The following is a 17,388-nucleotide window of genomic DNA, read 5'->3' as shown; positions in this document are numbered from 1 at the left end:
CTGAATGATTTTTTCCTGCATGCTGAAGTATTTTCAATATGAATCAAAAATAAACCTTTAAAATAAACTTTAAAATATCACTGAATAGTTCAAAGCAGTTTCTGTGAATATAATAAACAATAGTGGGGATCCAAAGTGTCAAATTCAATCCAAGAGTCCATGCTACCACCACTGCAGCTCAAACAGTAATATCCCTCAGGCGCTAGCTGTGTCTTGGTTATACTCTACCTACTGAGTACCAGCTGCCCAAAGCCAATATATAGATGGCCAAGGAAACAGGCACAGGTATCACTTTGAAGAATTGCCTTCTTGAGGGCACAACAGCCTACCCAGGAACCTCCAAAATACCATTTCCTAGGGTTCTCAGAAGGACTCAGATTTCTAGGAAGCCAGCAGCACAGAAGCTGTGTGTAGAGACACAGAGCTGTCACCTGACATGTTTATTCTTGCTCTTCTTTTACTGCTCAGGCTAAATGTCAATCATCCTTTGGCATACACAGACTGGAAGATTGTCCTGGGTTCAGCAGTAGCAGTCATTTTCTCCTTCTCAGTAGCTGGTACGGTGCTGTGTTTTTGACTTTCAGCCTGGGAACAGCACTGATAACATCGATGTTTTTAGCTGTTGCTTAGTAATGTTTACTCTGACCAAGCACTTTCTCAGTCTCATGGTCTGCCAGGGAGAGGGGAAGTCAAGAGGAAGCAGAGACAGGACACCTGACCCAAGCTAACCAAAGAGGTACTCCATACCACAGCACATCATGCCCAGTATATAAACTGGGAGCAGTTACCTGGAAGGGCTAGATCACTGCTCGGATTGGGCTGGGTATCAGTCAGCAGGTGGTGAGCGGTTATATTCTCTTTCCTTGTTATTTTCCTTACCATTATTATTATTGGTGGTAACAGCAGTGGTTTTGTGTTATACCTTAGTTATTGGTCTGTTCTTAACCCATGGGAGTTACATTCTTTCGATTCTCCTCCCCATCCCTCCGGGAGTGGGGGGAGGAAGGTGGGGAGTGAGCGAGCGACTGTGTGGTTCTGGGTTGTTGGCTGGGCTTAAACCACAACAGTTCTTGTTGGTGCCCAACGTGGGGCTCGAAGGTTTGAGATAATGACAGAGCTGACCAGAGTGTGTCTAATCGTATTTGTGATAAGCATTTATTGTTTTGGATTAATAGTCACTCATCACAATGCTGATTTATTGGCTCTCGAAGCTGTTGCTCTTGATCTCAGAGTTTCAGCATGTCGTACCTTACTTAGACCCGGTATTTGCTGTTTTAGTGTTTATCAGCTGGGGGGCTGGGGCTAAGGTTCTTGTTTCACTGTACTTTATGGTAATGACTTGTAATACTATAGAATCATTGATCATGAAACTTTTGGCTTGCATTGCCAGTGTGGTCACCACCTCTGTACCTTGGGAGGTATATAATAGAAGTGTTTAGCAATCACACATCTTTTTTCCCCTCCTCGGGTGGTCAACCTATGAAGGAGACATTCTCTTACCTTCCCAGCCCCCCACCAGACTATTTACAGCATCATTTGAGAGTTCTGAAGGTTTTGAACAGCCTTTGGGTACCCTTGAGACCTGCCTGCTGATTGTGATGGGGATCACCATGTGCTTTACCCGCGACTATTTCATCTGATCTCGAAAGTTAAGCAGAGTCGGGTTTGGATCTTGTCTAGGGTTAGACAACGATATAGGAAGGCCAAGAGATTTTCCCAGAGGCTGAACAGTCAGAAGTGGCAGGGTGTTAATTGCCAGTTTTGATGTGGTTCTGCTGAGGAGGCAGCTCTTGTGCTCTCTTTTGTGCAGGGAGCAGCAGATGTGGCAAGAAGGGGAGGAAACGAAAGCCCTTTTCTCCCAAAAAGGGGTTGGTCAGCTGAATCCCAGGGTCTTCCTCACAGGTCTGTCCCACCATTTTTCCCTTCCAAAGATTAGTCCCTGATTCTTCTCTACACAGCTGCCTTCAGGCTCCCTACAAGCTCCCGCATCTCCTGCTTATGCAGGATGTAAGGCATTACACACTGTCCACAGTTTCTCAGAGGTCGCTTCTAACCACAAGCGGTTTATAGTTGAATGTACATTTGCAAATTGATAATTTTGCATCATGTTCCAAGAGTCTGCTTAGCCCTGGGCACTACTGTATTAAGAATGTTGTTAATTCCCCCCATTGGCTCCAGAGCAGACGTTACGAAGACTGGAAGTAGAACAGAGAGCTGGTATTGGTAACCTCAGAGATCACAGCTGACAGCCCAGAGTGGCAGAGCAGGACTTGATGTCCTGGGGCCCTATGGATGAGCTGCTGCAGCCAGCCGAGACATTCCCTTTCTTCCCATGCACCGCCTAATGATAGGAAGAGTCTGACTTCTGGGACTGGAGCCTTTCCTTAGGATACAGATAACCACACTGCATTGTCACAGCTTTACTCTCAGTGGAGTAGTCTAGCACACCCTGTGTGCCATGCACAGCATTCAGCCTCAGCAGGAAAGCACAACTATCAGCTCTGCCCTATGCTGGCAGAGTATTCACTAGCTTTGCTGTCAGGTAACCTCCCAAACACAGGGACAAGAGCAACTCTTCCTCACCAGCTATAGAGCTGCTTTCCTACAGCAGCTACCATGCCTCCAGGCTGCAGTGCTACTTTTCCCCCTGAGATAAGAAAATATAGCAAGAAAGGGGAAATGGTATTCTAATCAGGGAAGCAACTAGGAGGACATGAAAGATGAAGGATACTAGGAAGGAAAATGTAGTTCAGTCTTAGGAAGTCACGTTTGTATTGAACAGTGCTGGAGCTGGCTGGGAAGGGAAGAAATTGAATAGTTCATGCATTAATACTAGCTGGATAGTTATTGTGCAAAAAGGCTTGGAAACTCTCACTGATGAGAGGAGGTTTGATGTGTCACTGCAGAGCATTAGCAGGGTGATTCATGTAAGCGAAATCTTTAAAACCAGGGTGTCAGTCTTGTAGGAAGGACTGAGGGGGAGGGATGGCATCCTGCATTATCCCCCTTAAAGTGATCAGTAGCTGGAGGACTGTGAAAATATGCAAACAATAAACTCCGTAAGGTATGCTGGGAGAGTGAGTGTCTGCTACAAAACACTGAATCAAATCAGAAAGTAGGATGAATTAGTCCTAAAGCATCTGCTATAGGGAACTTAAGTTTGGAAGATCTCAGGCAGCTGGTAGGAAAACATTATGACTTTCAGAGATTTAATTTGATAGCTATCTATTTGGAGACTCATTCTAACAGATAATAATACATTAATTCTAGGATTACAGGTTGTTTATTGCTTAAGGCTTATAGGGTCTGGTTACATTTGTTATGAACAAACAAAGGGCAGTCGTAATTAGTAATATTTATATTTGGCGCTCCACAGTACTGAATCTCTCATCATGAATGAATGTTATGAGATTTCTACCAGAGTTGAATGTGTCCACATACAAGGAAGAAAAAAAAAGCTTGAAAATCAGGAGCTGTTTAAGAAGTTTGCTAAATGGGCAGAAAGCCATGGCCTGGAGTCAAGAACAAGGATAACTTTGGCAGAAAGCTCAGGGTGGCTGAGAAAGGAAGCCCATGACAACAGATTTCTGAAGCACAAAGGGCTATAAAGAAGCATTGAACTGTTGAATGGGGGCAACTATAGCATATGGCTTCTAGCACAGCACATGGCTGTCCTTGGATATTGGCAACTTTTGCACAGGCCATCAGGCCTTTCAGGGAGATCTGCTGCAGAAATCCATCCTGTAGGAGGATGATGCTGGCTGAATGACAGGCGTAACCCATGCAACAGCAGCATAGGGCTGCCCTCAGAAAGTTGCTTTCAGCCTTCCATCCAAATTGTGACACTTGGAAAAAAAAGTATTTTCTTTGGTGTCCCTTGAGAAACTGCACTTTCCCCTTTGCAAATGATGAGCCTGTGTTTGAAACAAAACCATTTTTAACAGAAAGAGGAAAGGAACATTAATTTAGGGGAAAAGAAAACCCAACAGCATCAACAAATCAATTGTTCAGCTGTGCAAATAACGTGGAACATCTGCCTACACAATAACCTCCAGTGGTCTTTCATTTCCCTCTTCTCAGCTGTCTGATTGACCAACAAAGAATGCCCTTTCACTGGATGCTTTCCTCCCACACTTCGCTTTTTGATGTCCCAATCTCAGTCTAGCATCATTAGCTGGTAAAGTCCAGTGTCTGGACTCAGGCAGGTTCATCTGCCCTAAGGAGAAACGGCATTGTATTTCTGTAACAGGGCTCCTATGCTATTTGTCCCTGAATGATGATTTTCCAGGTGATGGTTACAACAGAAGCTGCCCTCTGCTAGGCTGGTCCAATCCTACACAGCAACTTCTGCCCGTAGTGATAATCTGCATAAAGCATAAAAAAGGGGAAGACACAACAGTTCTGCAGGGTTTCACAGCACTCATCAGGCCTGACTGTTTCCATCTAGCTCCAGAGGTGAGATGAGCTGCTCAGGACTCAATATGATCAGGTTATTAGGTTGCATGATGGGACCCAAGTTTGCCAAAACCATCTCCACTCTCTTTGCAAAGACTGTATATTTAAAATTACCTTCTAGTCTGGCAAACATACAAACCAGGTTAGTTATTTAATTTCCTTTTGGAGTAAAGGTTATGATGACCATATGAGGTTCTCATTCAGAAAAGATTGATGTGGGACTGTGCACAGCTGGCAGTTAAAAACCCATTAATTACCCCAAACTGAAAACAGCAATGCAAGCAAAACTACAAAGCCTAAAAAGCCTGAAACCGTTTGTTTCTGTGTTGTCTTCCAACTGCAAAAAGCCTAGAGGGCCTGAGAAACCTTGGCTGAATCTGTTGGAGCCCAGCCCTACTCTCCTGTAAGGAAAAGGGAAATCAGCTTTGATGTCATCCTAATTAGTATGGGTGCCATGAGCCTCAGAGCTGGTGGGGCCTGGTGGGAGCACTGCTTCAGCAGCCAGGCACAGCATGGACTGAGCAGTGCCTTTGCCATACCTTTGAAAGGGAAGAAAGGGAAGCAAAGCTCCCATATAACCAAAACATCTTGCTAATGTAATACAGTGGCCCTCATCCCCATGAAGCCCAATTCCCTTTCTGATCCTCAGTGGGGAACCTAACGCATCCGTGGTGCTCCTCCTTCAAAGCTGGGGAGTTGTACTTGGAAAAGACACGGGTGTGCTCTGTGTGGGATTTAGGGATTGGTATTTTTACAGTACTGTTTTGCAAGATGTTTCACTTCAGATCAACTTGTACTCGCACCAGTTTCTCTTGTGCGATTACTGCAAAGTTGGACTAGAAGTTCGCAAACATGCATGTTCACTAGGATTTCAGCTATGTCCAGACCAGAGCCATAATTCTCTCCACCTCCTAGGTTACGGTTTTATCGGGCAATTAAGATATGGGGACTCTTCAGAACCAACTCTACCCTTTTGGGTGAAAACTACTAGCTTTGGTTTATGTGAACTTTATGCTTATGAACAATTCACCTTATAAATACTCCTTTCTGAAGGAGTTAAAGAGGAAATTGTTCTTCTCCATACAGGGATTTTTTTTGAGACTTATTTAATCTAGAATTCTGAGACTTTACGAGTGTGTACAATGATGTGAATAAGTTGGCTTTTTTTAGTAGAGGTGAAAAATTCAGCAAATTCTATTAGCACGCATTTGTTTCAGATGTGCTTGGTACCTTTTTATTTTCCTTGTTTGAATACTTTATGATACATATTAGCTAGCATGAATGATAGGTGAAACAGGTGACATTTTGAATGATTATGAGAGAATTCTCATCAAAGTAAGTTTTGAATTAAAAAGCATTAGAGCTGGCATTGGAAAACTCATAGTATAAGACTGTCATCTAATCAGGGAACAGAAAGCTATCATTTGATATGCGGTATCATTTGATATGCGCTATCAATCAATATTAACCAATACAACTCAACAAAGAGTGTGGAATGCTGCTGTAAGTTTCTCTTGAACAAACTTTAAATCAAGAATATATGCTTAAATTATATGACAAATTCTAGCAGTGAATTACATTGAGGTGAAAAACTTTTATATTGTTTGCCAACAATTCACTAAACAAGAGCTAAAGCATTGTAGTCATTGTGGAAAATAAACCCAGTTCTATCTATTTTGTAAATAGCTTTGCAATTGCAATTACACTTTCTGAAACATAGTATTCATTTTTGGAGATAAGTAATTTTGATTCAATGAGATTCAAGCTAAAAGCCCTCCATTCTTTTACAAATGATTGCTCTGTGCATGGCAATGTTACAGAGCTCAGATAACAGCCTTGTTGAATGCATATTGCATGAATATTAATCTAACAATATATGCTGATGGCCACGTGGCTGTAGAAATTATCACCTTCTCATACAGACAGGAAAAATAAAATACAAAAATGACATCCAGCCTTTGCTGAAGTTGTGAAAGCCATAAAAACGGACATAACATCAACAAGCTTTCAAAATGCTATAAGGAATTCTTCCGGTGCCAAGAGGTGTGGCTGGGGATCACAGCTTTGCTCCTAGTCATCTTGTAGCATCCTCAGCATCTCTTTTAGACTGTTTATACATCCATCACATGAATAGATGTGCTTGCCTTAAGATGGACTCCAGCAAGCTGCTCTGCTGTGAGAAGATGAAGACAGGCAACAGCAAAGGCTAGCAGAAGATGCACATGTCTAAAGACTTTCTTTGGACTTGAGCATTCAGGAAGGCTCTTCCTTTCTGGAGATAGGCTGTTGAGTTTCCCTTGTTTGTAAAAGCCACATTCAAGCTTCTGAATAGCAGGATGCTCTGGGTAGCTTCCTTCCATGCTTTTTTTGGATGCTGACTATTAAATATGTCATAACTAACTGGGACCTTAGACCACACCTTTTCTGCTTTCTGGAGAGCTGAAGCACACAAAGAGAGCATCAAGTGCCACTTTTCCCTCTCCCATTTGGTGTCTGAATCCCTGAAATGAGGCACTGGTGCTGGTAGAAAAAGCACCCTGAAGAACCTCCACTGCAGAAAGTCCTGCAGAAAAGCACAGCCCCTAGTTTAGAGATCCAGCTGGGGTTGGGAGAGAGGCTTCTCTGGGATGATGCAGAAACAGATACCAGACTAGAAAAAGGTGATGTTCAAACCATAAAAGTTACAGCTTTTAGGTGCTTACAGAGTAAAGGGAATGCGGCTTATGAAGACCTGAGTTTTGGAAGTAGCATTTCAATGCTTGTGTGGATCTAGCGCTCTGCTTTCTAGAAAATAAAAGGATTTTTTTTTTTTTTTGTTTGAATTCAGGGGTAACTCATTAATGGAAAGATAACCTTGATCTTACAACTTAAAGCAAAGGGAAGAAGAAAAGGTTTGCCATTTAGGAGTCCCATTATACCTGGCTTACTACCATTCAGGGCAGATGTTCCCACACCTCAGGCAAGATAAGAAAAGTTCATAGAGAATGGACTAAACTTCTCTTAGTCACTGAGTCGGTAAAAAGGTTTAACAGAAGGATACAGCCTGAGTATGTTAAGTTCTTTGTGCAGTCAAGGCATCCTAGTTTATTCCCACAAAAAAAAAAATGTCTACATATCAGTCAGAGATGACTTGTCTTTCCTCCCTCCTTTGGCTGAACTAAATTGCCTTAAGGTCTATCAATGCTGCTCATGGTAGTTCTGCTGCAGGTATGTGTGCTTGCCTTTAATGTGAAGCACCTAGTATGCGAAGGTTTCCATAGCCAAATGAAACAAACTTTTCACAGAAAAAAGCTTCTTCAAAGGTTTTTATCTTCATGACAGAGCCTCTTTTATAATATTTCAGAAGCAGAACCAATAGTTTAAAAGTACTTTTGAGATACCAAGTTAAATGCTTTTCCTGCACATGTGCTTTAATGGGCATACAAATAGTGATAGGACAGCCCTTTAATATTTTACAAAATAAAAATTCACATTGCAATTCATGGAAGTTTTGACCTGAGCAGTATGGGGAAAAAAGGCAAGAAATTTTTGCTTACACGGAGAAAGAAATAAGATATCTCTTCCTCTGTTGTGTGGGCCCCTCATATCAAGGTATCTTTTCCTGAGATTTTGCTCCAGATTGCTGCTATGTGTCAGCTATCCCTGCTGGTCTGACATGAGGAATCCTCTTCACTGCTTCCAGGAGTGACCCAAGGTCTCTCTGCTTGAGGGAAAAGCCAAAGAAGAAACTGACTTGAGGTTATCCAAGTCAAAAAATAATTGCAGGGCTACTCCACATACCTGAGTTAGGACATCAGTGCCCTGAGAGGTAAAGGGTGAGTTAGATTACCACCCTACAGACTTCAGAGGATTAGGATATATCCAAAATTGCAGAAATTATTTAAAATACAAATATAGCAGCTAAAATACAGCAGAAAAAACAGAACAATAGGTATCTGTCCAGGACAATCTGTTTTTCTGTACACGCATATGGCAAATGCAGAGTTTTTTAAACATAAATGTGGTTAAAATGAATATTTTCAGTGTATTTTAACTAGATTTGCGCAAGAAAAGATTTGGTGTTAAGACAACACAGGAAAGCTCAGTCGCTAGACACTGCCCCTCACTTAATGAGTATATTGTGACAGCTTCAATTCTGAAGAAAATTGTATCAATTTTAAAAGAGCTTTTTAAAAAAGGGAATGAAAGCCCTAACAGCAAGCAGCTATTAGCTCTCTAGACGAGGGCTTCAACACTGGTGACATTTTACTTTTGCAACTGAAAATGTTGACAAGTGCTAAGGGTATGTGCATATCCTTTTCTCCTTGGCCCTCTCCACATCTGCCTGGGGAAGGAGCAGTGAAGTTTTCAAGAGCCTGGCAGTGTTCACTGCATTAACCCAGACAGTGCTGATTGTTTTAGATGTGTCAGCTTTCTGTGTGGGAGTTATCACTGAGGTCATTTATGGCTCTTATGTCATTAGACACCATCAGCATGATGGGAGAGTCTCCTTTATGACTGCTGGTGGATTTACATTAAACTTGTTAAGCATGATGGTCCCCTGTGTAATTATTCAGATGAGCAACCAGGTAATTCATTCCTGTTTTAAACATCTAGATATGGAGCAGAGTATCCAGACTATTGCTGATATTTGTATTTGCAGCTGCTTGTAATGGGCTCACTCATTACTGCTCAGGCAGTGCCATTAAGTGGGTAAAGTGTATTACTGACGCAAAGGCACACTTGCCCCGAGGAGCCTACAGTCAAAAGCTGACATCGGGATACTGAAAGCTACGGGTATTCAAAAAGCACAGGAATGAGAGAATGAGGGCTATAACACAGAAAGATTATGAGATATGCTTGTTATGTTCACCTCTTGCTAGCACCTTTTTTTTTTCAGTCTATGCTGACACCTAACCTGAACAATCTTATGAAAGAATCATGTTCTGAATTCATATAGCTCCTTGTGATAAGCTGTTGATGTGCTAGTGGTATTTTTAAGATACAGAGGAGACATGTCAGAGAAATGGGAGCCCGATTGCACTACAGATAGAATATTCTAATCACTGAGCAGCTTATCACCACACTTACAGGCAGCAAATGCTTCACAAATCCCAGGGGATGCCAGATGAAAATCCCCATCATTACAGACATAACTTTCTTGATAAGCCTCCTCAACAACATGAGCTATTGTTTATACTGAGGAGCACGCTGAGGTTCAGTGGAAAGGTGTGCAGAGCTTTTTCCCCCCAAAAAATGAAGCGCTGGATCTGTGGGTGAGAAGCAGACCTGCTGGCATTCACAGCTCTTATTCTATTCAATAGCCACAGCAAATTATACCCTTTCATTTTCCCTTTCTGCACTTCATAATACAAAAGAAAAACTTAAACCTAAACCAGCTATTTTTATTTTGATTAAATCTTTCTTTCTCCTCTCCAGATGTTACATGCAAGGGTATGACATTAACCCAAAACAAAAGTGAGCAACCAGAAGCAAGTGTGCCATTAGCTCAACTCAGTGTCTGATGTGCTTATTTTCAGTGGATCTGTGAAGCAGGAAGACAAGCAGAATCTTTTTCTTCACATACGACTTGCAGAGCTCCAGTGAGCAGGTACCATATGAAACAGCCAGTGAAAACAACTTCAGCAAGGCATGCTGCATTTTTTTCTTTATAAGCACAGGTACAGTCGATCAAAACCTCAGTCGATGAAAGAGACTCATCAGAGACAAAATTAAGATAATTGCATCGTAACTACAAATTGTCAAAAGAGACGTTTTATAACACAGTTTAGCTGAATTAGATACTATTGACCTCAGAGCGGTTTACCAAGGAAGGAGAAATAAATTAAGATATACGAGCACACTGAATACAAATGGCAAGCTGCATTTTCCAAATTCTTTTCAGCTTCTTCAAGATTAGGTGGAATGCTTTGCTTTACAGTCACCAAAATGAAAAGTTCAGATTTTTCAGCTCTGTCACGTATGACCACAGCAGAGCCAGAAACTTCACAGAGTGGTACTGTATGCCCTTGTCCATACCAGTGACCCAGGCCAAGGCATGGGTCTGTGTGCTTGCCTGGGATCATCCGTCCATACTGGAATTTCCATGGTAAGGTCCCTGAGAACATTTTGGCCTGTGCTGGTTAGCAGTCCTCCCATGTTTCAGACAAAGCCTGAAGATTAGTGAAGGGGAAGAACATGCCCAAATGCAGACCAGATGTGGCCAATGTTTTGAAAAGGAGTTTAGCCATATGGATGAGAGCAGTTCTGTGTCAATGGACCTCAGGGCCAGTGAATAATCCCTGTTTACTAGTATGGATGTGCTTTGCAGTATCAGACAGAGAAAAGGCAACAAATTGTATTCTGCTCCAAAACAGAAGTTCCAGTAAATAGCGGTGGTAACTGGACTCTGGCTATTTCATTGTGGCTATGTTACAGTGCTCTACTCCAGTAAAACATCTCAGCAGGCATGACTAGTGTGGAAATACTGTCTTTCTTTGGGCTAGTTCCTGAATGTGCAGAAGGATGTGGCATGGAGAGGCATGCACACTCACAGATACAAGCCAGCTTGCACCTGGAGGTGATGTAGCTCATCCATGGTGCTGCAGCTCATGGGAACAGCCTTAGCTGTTAAATACTAACAGGATCCCTGTTAGCTTGGTCTCTGCTAGCTGGGGGAAAATGACCATGTGGTGCAGTGCCCCATCATCATGTCCTTTCCCAGGGACCCTTTTGTGTTAGCAGGGAGGTGACTTAGGCATTTGCACACTGAAGAGCACTGGGGTTAAAGGGGGCTGACCAAAGGGTTTACCTGCTATTGAAGCACAAATGATAGACAACAGGAATCACTAATAAAGAAAATTGACTGAGCATCAATCAACATGAATGTCCAACTCACCTTGAAACAATGCCTCAAACACAGGCAAAACTGAGATGTCCTCTGCCACCTATAACTTCATTAAACCAGTGAGGTTTTCCACTGAGTGTACTTGTCAAATACACAACAAAACCCTCACTGAGTTCTCTGCTGCTTTCAATAAGTGGCACCTCTTGGGACCTGGAATCTGCTGACACAGATGTTATAAAAGACTTTTTGTAGGATTGACGGCAAATAAAATATTCTGCTGCTTATTGCAAGCCTTTTGACGGCATAATTATGAGTATCCTTGCTCCAGGCTTCCTGTCTGATTCCCACCTGACAGACAGCCTCACAGATTTTATGCATTCAACATATGCATTGGCACTCTACCCCGTATTTCAGCATAAATCCAGGAATGAAACAGGCATCAGGTGACTGTCTATCCTGAATCTGTTGTGCAGCTTTTAACATTCCTGTCTTTTCTGTGTTGTTACAGAAAGTCTCACTTTTGCCTCTCAGCTTTCTGAAACAGAAAGGGCTGTATCACAAACATCAGAAACGAGATAAGAATCATGACTGAAACAGGGTACTGTGTGTGTACATTAGTGTGAACAACTCAACATTGTGTTTTTATTAAAGGTAGCTAAAACGTAGTGAAGAGAAATTAGAAAACCAGAGACTTCTCTTCACAGGTGTTGAACACCTAAAACTAAAGCTTTAGGTTGAACACTAAAACACCTAAGGCTTTATAAAGCCTTCCATTTCTTTTAGGTTCAAGGTGCTCTGAGAACAAAAGGCACTTAATAGAAATACACTGCTTTCTAAATGGTAGTGGCCAATGACAGACAATAACAATTTAAGGAAGGACAAAGAATGCTTTTCTGTGAAAAGACAAGAACACTTCTGAAAAAAACAGGACAATCTGATTTCTATGTGCTTATTTCAGCAGAATGTTCCAGTGTTAAAAATCTCCACTAAATTTCCATTGAGGAGTGATACAATTTATGGTCATGGACACCATCTTTAGCTGTGACTTGAAGCACACTAAGCTACTTTTGCCTTATCCTTTATAACATTAATTGTGCAGTGAAGTATTCTTAGCCTCCTCTTAGCTAGCACTATTCTAGCAGTCAGCTTTCTACTATGTATCTCTCTTATCACATCCTCAGCTTTTTTTTTTTTACTTTTCTATAGCTATTGCATCTTGATACCACTCTCATTTGTTGTAACCTCTAGCCTAGCTTCAAAAATCCCTCTCTTTTCAAAAGAAGCTTTGTACCTTGTCTAATCATCACTTCCCACAGGTTCCTTTTAGAGCAACAAATTTCAGTGCTGATGTGCAAAGTGAAACACTCAGCTTCCTGTTACACTTGCACAACCTGTTGAGATCCGAGGAAGTTGTACTGGTGTAACAAAGGTGAGTTCAGCTCATTATATTTGCAGTCCCAAACCCTTCCTTGCTATTTCTCTGAAGTGTATATCCTCAGACATCTTTCTTGCTCCTGCACATCATGGAGCCCTAGGGAGCAATCCCTTAGCATGGGTGCTGCTTAAAGTCAGCAGCTAAGAATGCAGTGTAGAGGCTTTTCTTCTTCTGATCTTGTACCTATAAAACTCATATTTCTGCATTTGTAGTTGTTTCTCCTGGGTAATGTAAAAGCCCGATAACTGAGACTGTAGTCCTGACACCTTCTAGTAGAAGGTTTCAAAAACTGTGCCATTACACCAATGTTACTTTTAATGTAAGTGGATATAAAAGACAAAATATTATAATTTTGCATCCTAAGCCTGCAGAGAGCAGGGATAGATCCCCTTAAATCACACTGAAATCTGTAGTATTACTGTAAAAGGGGTGGAAAAATCCAGCTTAATTTTGACCTTTTAGAAACCAATGGATAAGCTAAAGAACTGCCTGAATATGTGGTCTGAAAGTGACAAGTAACATGTAATTCACAGTTCCCAGTTTATTTATTTCACCTGTACTATATGGTACTTGCTAATGTAGACAACAACTTTTCTAAATAAGAACATTATTTGGGAGAGCTGATGTACAAGCATGGTTCAGGAAGCCCTGAGCTCATGACTATCTACATCTGTGGAAAAGGGCTTTACCCATGCTATTCCCACCTATGTTTGTGCAAATGAAGGCAATAACAATCCCTCACCTTCATCATGAGGGAGCATATCACTCCATAAGGATGAAAAGGGACAAGCTATTATTTGAGATTTCCTAGCTCTGAAAAATCCAAAATGAAACCCACATTTCTGCATTTTAAAGAACACTGCAATACCTTCATGGAAATAGCATTGCCATGCAATAAGTAAAAGGTGGGGTGAAAGGATAATATCTCTACTTCGAGGCTCCAGTGTTTCTTTCAAGTGATGAAGTACGTCAGACACTTCATCCTATGTAAGCATGTTAGCCTGAGAAGGACAACTGAGCATCAATTAACAAATATGTTTGACTTACAGTGAATGAAATAAGGACCAAAAGAGCAGAATAAAAGTTACTCACAGAGGACTAAGGTGCTTTACCAGGCTGTAGTTATCATCAGTATGGCACAGTATTGTAGTCCAATAGGTAGAGCAAACAACAGCAATTTTGCCATGTCCTGGGTTTAGCAGCAGCAGTCATTTTTTCTCCTTCTTGGTAGCTGGTGCAGTGCTGTGTTTTGACTTTCGGGCTCGGAACAAAGCTGATAGAGGTGATGTTTTGGTTTGGCCAAGGACTTTGTGAGTCTCATGCTCTGCCAGGGAGGAGGGGAGGCCGGGAGGAAGCAGAGACAGGACACCTGACCCAAACTGACCAAAGAGGTATTCCATACCACAGCACGTCATGCCGAGGGGGGAACTGGGGGGGAACCCGGAAGGAGAGGGGGTCGGCCGGGTCGGACTGGTGGTTCGGCGCGTGGTATTGTACTCCTTTCCTTTGCTGTTTTCTCTTATCATTGTTGTCGTTGGTGGTAGCAGTGGTGATTCGTATTGTACCTTAGTTACTAAACTGTTCTTATCTCAACCCGTGGGAGTTGCATTTCTTTTTGATTCTCCTCTCCGTTCCCCCAGGAGTAGGGGGAGGGCAAGAAGGGGGGGGAGTGGGTAACAAGCTGTCTGGCTGTGGGTTAAACCACGACATGCCAGTCATCACTGCTTGGTATAATGGCATGAGGAATGACCAGCAGTACATGGGTTTTTAAGGCATCAGAGTACATTTGTACAGCAGGGATACAGTGCAGCATCTCTCAAGAAGTACCACCACAGGGGTTATCAGAAGCAGGCTCCCTCACAAAGAAAGCATCCAGGTGCTGCAGTGAGAAAACCCAGAACTACATCACTATCTCCATGGGAGTCCTAGGCCTGGAAAGACTCCACTGCAGAGATCCTCTGATGTGAAACCCCAGTGCTGATGGCTACCAGGCCCATCAGGTGTTTGCTACAAACAGTGGGTCTCTTCGGTGGAGAGTCACAATTCAAAGGCAAAACAAATATCTGTGCATACAGCCTCCCAGAAACATTGTCACTTCTCGAAACCAACAAGACAAAAAGGCAGCACAGAAAAACAAGTGTAAATGAATTTCATTTTGCAGGGAAGCAGCAATGGCCAGAACACAGTGGCTAGCCCTGCACTCTTCCTTCAAAAGCGGAAAGACCTGCTGAAGAGCAAAATCACAAGTGTCCAATCCTGTTAAGTGAGCTCACAGCAGGAGTAATTTTTAAAGTGAAAAGCATGCCCACTGTTCAGAGATACAAGCGTGAGAATGGCAGGGGAAGCTACAAAAAGAGAGAGGTGATGAAGAGAGGCAGCGGGAAATCAAACTCCACTCAGAACAGCAACCTGCAAAGTTCCAGGGCAGTCCAGCCTGCAAAATAACAAATAAACTTCCCCAGGATGAATAAACTGCTAAATGCACTGGTAGGAAAAGAATGAGTTGTATCTACAGGTAGCTTATGGCCCTTTTAAATGGTAGCGGTTAGAAGTCTGGATGTGAATACAGTCCTTGGTTTTTTTCTCTAATTCACATTATATATGCTTTTGTAATAGCAACATATGGAACAAGGAGTTTGGCAGCTCAGGAAAATCATATTTCAATAACCTACATCACCAACATAGTTTTTTCATTTTCTTCTGGTATATTAATCCTTCGCTGGAGTAGGTATCAATTATAGACCCAAATAACTGCAAATCAGACACCCTTGCGCTACATTTATACTTATGTATAGTAAGTGAAGCCAAAAATTAATGTAATTTCTACCTTAGTCAGAAGATGTCTGTTTAAGAAAATATTTTTAATATGTAGGTGTTCTCACTGCCCACTTTCATTACCTGGGTGTAAAAATTGCTTCATTGCTTTCACATGGAGTATTAGCAATGAGTTGCCTATATTTTAGCTTTGAAATACATGACATTCATTTTAGGAGTATCAAGAACTGTTTCAGACAGATAAAATAAGCATTTTTATTTTAGATTTGTTTTTCAACTTTATTGCCTTCACCAGGTTCAGAGGTAGCTACTGTACTCTTTTTCAAAATTTGAGATTGTCTAAACTTATTAGAGATCGGATCTTTGACTGGTCAGGCATGGCACATGGCCATAAGGACTCAATTAGGAATTTAAAGCCACTGCTCAGAACAAGAAAGGTGGGTTGATTTCATTAGTATTGACAGGCAGGTCACTGAGAAGTTCACCACAGGAAGAAGTCATTTAGATAATAAATCCTCACTGGTGTTTACTAGGTAAGCTTTAATTCCTGTCCAAATGAAAAAGGAAGGATTTCTTCTGTTTCCAGTAATGAAGGTGGCTTTTAGAATTTAATGCAACCATATTTGGATTATAGGATGGTCAGCAGTTTCACTGGGAAACTTTGGACAAACCTACCTAGCCAGTAACTTTCAGTAAGTACAGCACTGCCATGTCACGTCTGCTTCAAGTTCTTATTTCAGTAGTGGATGAAACATCAAGATTGCAAGACAGGTATGTGCCTGCTACAGGTATTTGTGAATTCTTATAAAGGCTTGTCTTGATTCAGTGGTAGAGAACTGCATTTAACTTACTGCCTCCAATTAACTTGTGCAAATTGCTCGGTAATCCAAAGTCATTAAAATGTTCAAAATAATTACTTTGAATTTTTATTTTGGGCCATTTTATTTATGGCCAGTTAGAGAATAATTCTGGCAGGGAAAAAATTGTGTGATGGTATTTTCTCAGTTCCCACAGGCGTGGTACTTTAGGTCGGTGTATGTCTCTTGGTGTCCTCTTCCACGAATACACTGTGGGCAGCAGACCAAGCATGTCCCCACAGTGTCTGGCGTGGTCACTAGCAAGATACTTAGCAGTCTGTTAGCCAGGATTCTAGAGAGTTGACCAAAGTGGGGTCAAGTCAAGAATAAATCCCTCCTGTTGTGAAACCCAGCAAAGCCACTGTGGCAGTGACTGTGAGTAGCAAATGCTTTACTGATTTCTAGTCAGTGGAGCTACATATTTCAGGACACCTGCAGGCACACTTGGACTCTTCCTTCTAACTGTTCCCCTTCGTGTTACTGCTGCCTTAGCTACAATAGCTGTCAATTTTCTGCTGCAGATGGCTAATCTGCTACTGCTGCCCTGCAGCAAAACCCAGAGAAGAGCTGAATTTTTCCCAAGAGTGTTTTTCCAAGTAGCTAAAACAAGCACCCCAATTTGGGGATTTTTTAGGAGGGTTGCAAGCACAACCTATTGAGGTGGTTTCAACTGCACAGGATGAACTGTCTCTACAGATGAAAGTGGTTGTCTCAGTGGTCTTCACTGTACTGAAATTAAAGATGTGCTGAACTTTGAAATTACTGACATAAGCAATGGTGCACCCAAAGATATTCATGACCATTGCACCAATTTCGTGTGTGATCAAGATTTTGAGATTACTATGATAATCAGGTTAGTAAGCATATGCCCAGGCACGTAATATGTCTGGCTTTGGAAATAGGCTGAACATGCAAATAAGCACACTTGTAAATCCATTGCTTTGTTTAAAGCACTAACTGTACTGTTCACTTTAAGAGGCCAGGTAGTGCTCCTTCCCTCCTCTCTTCTCCCCTCCTTCCCTCCCTCCCTTCCTCCCTTC

The 17,388-nt window shown here is 41.9% G+C and overlaps 1 long non-coding RNA gene across 1 annotated transcript in view; it reads left to right on the top strand.

Moving 5' to 3' along the window:
• LOC133213962 (uncharacterized) overlaps window positions 1-16,428 on the top strand; it is a 35,627-nt gene extending 19,199 nt beyond the window's left edge. Inside the window, exons 2-3 of the long non-coding RNA XR_009725938.1 lie at window positions 12,598-12,710; window positions 16,126-16,428. This is a non-coding gene — a long non-coding RNA (uncharacterized LOC133213962). The remainder of the gene's footprint in view (window positions 1-12,597; window positions 12,711-16,125) is intronic.
• The last annotated feature ends 960 nt before the right edge of the window (window positions 16,429-17,388 follow it).

Source organism: Neopsephotus bourkii, unplaced genomic scaffold, assembly GCF_033783945.1.
Source record: "Neopsephotus bourkii isolate Nb327-2 ecotype Australia unplaced genomic scaffold, CSIRO-AGI_Nbou_v1 NB_107, whole genome shotgun sequence".
Taxonomy (NCBI): domain Eukaryota; kingdom Metazoa; phylum Chordata; class Aves; order Psittaciformes; family Psittacidae; genus Neopsephotus; species Neopsephotus bourkii.
This window is presented reverse-complemented; position numbering and strand designations above follow the sequence as displayed.